Consider the following 6,000-nt stretch of genomic DNA (forward strand, 5'->3'; position numbering starts at 1 on the left):
CCTTCTGCCTCATCTGTTTCTTCTTGCAATTCCTCCTCTGTCATGATGTCAATGATGGGCTCTTATCCCACTGAAACTGCAAGCCTAATAAACTCTTCTTTCTCAAGTTTGCCTTGGTCATGGCATTTATCACAACAGAAAAGCAACTAATCCAGAAGATGGTGATGATGATGATGATGATGATTTATTTTATGTGTATGAGTTGTTATGCCTACATGTATATAATTGCACCCATGTCATGCAATGCCCAAAGAGGGCAGAATAGGATGTTGGGTCTCCTGGAACTAGAGGTACTGATGGTTTCTGCTGCCACGTGAGTGCTGGGAATGAAATCTGGGTTCTCTGCAAGAGCAGGCATGTTCTTAACCACTGAGCCATCTCTTTAGCAACATAATCCAGAAGTTTTAAAGGAAGGTGGCACAAGTCTCTGAACTTGGGTCTAGGACTACATAAAATGGTGGAAGCCAACTGAACATGTGCGTTCATCTCCTGCTTTCTGTGTGTAGATGCTGGGTGAGCAACTGCCGTAAGCCCCTGCTGCTTTGACTTCCCTTACCATAATGGACTGTACTCTTGACCTGTGACTCAAAATAAGCTTTTTCTCTTTTCTCAGGGTATCTTATCACAGCAAGAAGAAAAGTAATAACAATAATATGTAAAATGTGAATACTGGTACTATATTATTTAAGTGGATGCAACATAGGGTTTGAATATATTTCAACTATTAGAGATTGTAGTATTTTAAACATAGATTTCTGTTTGAATTCCTAAATACTGACTGGACGTAAACTGTCAAAAAGTGCTGCTAACACCAAAGAGTAATGATACACTACTTAAATGAAGCCAGAATTTCATTAGACTTTATTCTAATTTGGAAGCAGTGTGTGAGAAACATTGAAGGGCGCTGTCATACTGTGGAATTCTTTGAATCACTTAAACATCTGGAATATGCTCTCCGTGGAAGAGCAAAGCAAGGCTAATTTTATTATGACTAGTTTCATGCAGGCAAAATTTTCACTTCATTAAATGTAGTCTGAGTATAGATACAAAAGTACTGGTTTAGAATGATATATAAGTCTGATATGTCAAGTTTTTCTTTTTACAAAATTAAATTGCCTGTCATATCTTTGCTTATCTTTATGTAGTTAAGGTTTTTTTCAGCTATGTTTGGAATTACAGTCATCAACCACTTTTGTGAAAAAAAAAGACAGGAATTGTCTGTTATCAAGAAATGCCATTTTTATGAGGAAGCAATTTTGACTTGACAGTTAAGAGACACTTCCTGCTGTAAGACACAGAAGGTCACTTTGCAAAATGAGAATGTGCATTGAGGGTATTCTTGTGTGTGTGTGTGTGTGTGTGTGTGATAGGCATTTTCTATTACTCTCTGTCAGTTCCCTTGTGACAAGGTCTCTCATGGACTGAATTGGAAGCTTGCTGTTTTGGGTAGGCTGGCTAGCCCGTAAGCTCCAAGTATCTACTTGGCTTCACCTTCTAACATTGTGGATGGATACAGGTCCATGAGACCATGCCGGCTTTTACGTAGCTTCTGGGAATCTGAACTCAGGCCCTCTTGCCTTCACAGCAAATGTTCTTACTCACTGAGCCATGTTCCAAGCCCCAGGAATTCGATTTTGAGAACCTTTGTTTATTCTGTGAAATTGGAAGCAACAGATTGGGTAGAGTGTTTAGTGCATAGTGTGTAATGAATATTCACTCAGTTTGAAGATGAATGAAAGCTAAGAGTTGGAAACATTTGAAATAGTATTGATAGAGGCTGTGAGAGGGAGTTGACCTATGAAATGCAGTGAGGTTGCCACACAGAACTGAGAGCCCATTTGAGGCTGGGGATCAAATGCTTTTAGCAGAACCAATCTGTCCTAATTCCCTTCGCCAACAATGTTCCTTGCAAGAAAGGAGAAAACAGTTGATCCATGTTTAAGGTTTTGTCAGATGGTTGTGGCACAAATACTTAGGGATAAGGGAGTTTCAATTTTAGACAGAATGTGATTGAAATACAGACTGTGGGATCTAAACTGGATTAGGAAAGAAGTAAAACAAGATGATGCTTGTAGATGGAGAGAAAATAAAAATGTCAATGTGGATATCCAAGATAGTGTAAGGCCACGTAGCAGGAGTATTATTATATGACTAAACCAAAAGAGAGAGGAGAGTCTGGGATGCACCAATAACTTCTTTGTCTGTCTGTCTGTCTGTCTGTCTGTCTGTAATATGTATATAAGATTTATAAATCTTATATACATACATAACATATATATCTTTAGCTACAAACAAACAGTGCTACTGAAAGTCTACAAATCTTCCTTTCTTAAGGCATTCAATCTTTCTGAAATTTGAACCTATTCACTTGTATGGGTCCTGTTAGGCTTTGCTAGGAATTCAAAACTGGTCCAGTCAAAACCATGAAGAAATATTATTCTAAGGTTATTAACACCATGCAGAGAAATTTATATGACAAATACTACTTAACACTACTTAAGAAATGAAATAATGACTAAACATATTTTTCTCTGCAAGAAATCATTATTGAACAAGTGTTTGTGAACCAAGACCCTGAAAAAATATCCTAAACAGAGGAGGTATTGGACAAAGTCCCAGCATCCTTCATGCTGGGTCAGCTGTGGGAAGCTTCAGAAGGAAAAGATAGAAATCCGATTCTGCAAACAGATCTTTTAGTGGATTTAAATGGGAGAAAATGAAGTCCTCATGGTTCTCAGGAGCCCAGAAATTGAGGATGGGTACAGCTTAGCTATGTTTTACAACATCTGAATTTATGGATGGCTGTATCATACTAATGTATGAAACGTTAAATTTTAGTTTTTGTCTTCCAAACTGTTGTGAAATTTTTGTTTCATGACAAGGAATGTTAATCTTTTAATCTCCACCTCCTGTAAGACCTTTGTTTAGAAAAGCCCTGATGCATTCTGGAACCCCATGGCCTGGGGCCATGAAGCCTTTCCCCTCTTTGGCCTTCCTTTGCTCCATTTCTTTTGAACTAGCAAACCTGGAAATAATCTGAGGTCAAAACCCAGCCAAAGGGGAAAAGATCACAGTACACAGACCTATGGGGATTTCTAAAATATCCTTGGAGAATGAGCTCCTCAAACACGATTGTACCAATCTCAAAGAAATATATGGTCAAGGGTAGGCAAGCCTTTCGTGAAATGCGTGGCACTTGAAAGCCTCCATCATTGTCTTATTGACTTTTGATTGTGGTTGTCTCCTACCTAATGTGATGTCCAGGATACATGCTCAGTGATGCCTACTGCCTTAGGCTAGGTTTTAGGGAAGCAAAGAATGAGTGCTCTTTTGGGAAGGAGCGAGAAGGAGGAAGAGAAGACAAGAAAGCTATGGGCACGTGTGGTCCCACATGGAGAGCAGAATCAGTTTGTTCCTTGGGAACTGTGCAACACAAGATGAAACAAAGGGATTGCTTTTTTGCACCGTTGGTGATCTTAGGAGAGAATAAATGGGTAGTTCTTCCTTTCCGTTGAGGGAGGTTCTCTGGAAAAGGATTCCCTTTTGAGTCTTTATCAGTTAGAATTTATAATTGCTGGGGGACAAGTACACCAGCCCCAGGGGGAATCTGGCTGGGCCACTGACAGCAGTCACTACCTCAACTAACTTTACCTGATTGCCCATTCTCCCTTACTTCTGATTTACGTGTCAGGCACCTTCCCCCTCACCCCCAGTTCTTTTTCGTGAGAATTCTCACTTCTAATGCTATGGGGCTGTCTCGTGGATCTCCCCCTCAAAATAAAAACAAAAACAAAAACAAAAACAAACCTCCTGAGACACGTTACTTTCTTTATAATATTGAGGTCCTGATTTCTTCCAATTTCTGAAGGATTGCATGGAGTTATGACAGAAGCATTATTCTTGACAACAAATTATGCCATTGAAGCATGTATTTAAAAAAATAGAGATGCAATTAAATTCCCTTCCAGTATCAGTTTTTATGGCAGTAGCCTGAAAGCTAAATATTATGTGGTTCCATTGTTTCCCTTGCATTCAGGTTTCAGACCAATTGTAAACTGTCATATTTGGGCATGATAACTTTTGACGAACAAACAGAATAAGAACATAAATAATGAAAAAAAGACTCAGAACTAATAACTTAGATGTGGTGAAATCAGGACAACTTGGGGAAGAATAGATTAATAGAGTTTAGGAAAATAATATGACGTCTGTTAGCTTGAAAAAACTTCATGTTCTTAGTTTCCAAACAATTATCAGTAATCACATTTTAAGTATGGTTTCTTCTCATACTCAGCATAATTCCAAATTTGTGACATAAGAAAAATAGCAATTGACTGCTATGTTTTGTTTTACATAAAGAATCATTTTTGAAATGAGAAAGGAGCTCTTACTTCCTTTCATGTTATTGAAAAATTACACACCCCAACATAAAATGTACTTTAAAAATGTGTTCCCTTTTGCACTGATCACAAGTTTTTTGAGACTGTGCCTTGCCATGCAGCCTAGGTTAGCTGAGAATTTATGATTCTCCTGTATCAAGTGCTATAATTCTGCATATTCCCTGTTCTGGAAGCATCCATGAAGCTTTAACACCAATGTTCTTAAAATAAAGACTAAATATCTTTACCCTTCAATAATGACCACTTTTTCCACCCATAACTTTTAAAAAAGATTTATTTTTACGTAGGTGTATGTGTATATCTGTGGGAGTGTATGTATGCCATGTATGTGCTGTGTGTGTACTTGTAGGAGGAGAGTGTTGGCTACCCCGGAGTAGAGTTACAGTCAGTTGGAGCTAACCAGCGTGAGTACTGTGAACCAAACTCGGGTCCTCTGTAAGAGCAGCGTTGTTAACCACTGAGTTTCTGTGGCTAAATATACATGAGAATGAAGAAAAGGACAGCGCTGATTATAGAGGAAAGCTTTTAACTTAACATTTTTCCATGTGTGTGTACATGTATGTGAGAGTACACTCACATGTGCATATGGAAATCAGAGGTTGACTATCAGGAGTTGTCTTTGATCATTTCTCCAACTTTTGGGATAGGGTCTCTCACTGAACCTACAGCTTGCTATTTCCACAAGACTGGATGAATGGCCAGTGAGCCTACAGGATCCTCCTGTCTCTACTTTTCCAGTGCTGGGGTTACAGGCATGCATTGTCACACTCAGCAGCATGCTTGAGTGATAAGGATCCGAACCCAGGTCCTGATACTTGCAAAACAAGCATTTTACTCACTGAGTCATATCCTCAACCCAAGATTTTAACTTTTAAGGACAAGTTGAACAATCTTAGTTCCTTTTATTTCCTTGAAAACTTAATTCTGTAGTCCTATGTCTGGCTGCTAATTATTTCTCCTTTATAGAAAAAAGCAAGCAAACAAACCAAACAAACAAACAAAGCCATTTTAAGCTTTCCACAGCTTTCTAATGACACAATTAAAACTAATAAAAAGGTACTTCATGGGCATTTTACAGAGGCTAATAGCAAAATATGCACAATTAAAATAAAAGGGTTTCTAATGAGTATAAACAAATCATTTAAGTAGGCTATGTTTTAGGCTGCTAAGGAAACGGAGAAGGAAAGCCAATACTTTATTTCTGAGAAATTTTAATTATATGTGACAACGCATAAAGCAAAATAGGGTTAATGAAATCTGCTAACTTATTTAAAAATAAGTAATAATCCATAATTCATTAGAAATATAAGTCACTGAGGAGACATTTGCAGTTGATGGCTGCTAGGGGAGGAAGAGTCACTTTCACTGGGAGTATGACCATTTGTAGGTGGCCAATGCTTCAGTGGATGGCCCCAAACCAATGGGCATGTGGGCAGTACTAACTGAACTCAGTGGGATATAAAGAAAAGACACAAAGTTGGGAAAGGCAGCCTGGAAGGAGCTGGAAGAGGAAAATGGGGGGGGCAGGTATGATCAATACACATTGAATGTACATATATACATGTTTTTTTTCATTTTTAAAAACACTTATTCTCTTATT

The 6,000-nt window shown here is 38.3% G+C and overlaps 1 protein-coding gene across 1 annotated transcript in view; it reads right to left on the reverse strand.

The window, feature by feature from the left end:
• Dmd (dystrophin) overlaps positions 1–6,000 on the reverse strand; it is a 2,373,110-nt gene that overhangs the window by 352,343 nt on the left and 2,014,767 nt on the right. The window lies entirely within an intron of this gene.

Source organism: Nannospalax galili, unplaced genomic scaffold (genome assembly GCF_000622305.1).
Source record: "Nannospalax galili isolate Female #2095 unplaced genomic scaffold, S.galili_v1.0 scaffold7, whole genome shotgun sequence".
Taxonomy (NCBI): domain Eukaryota; kingdom Metazoa; phylum Chordata; class Mammalia; order Rodentia; family Spalacidae; genus Nannospalax; species Nannospalax galili.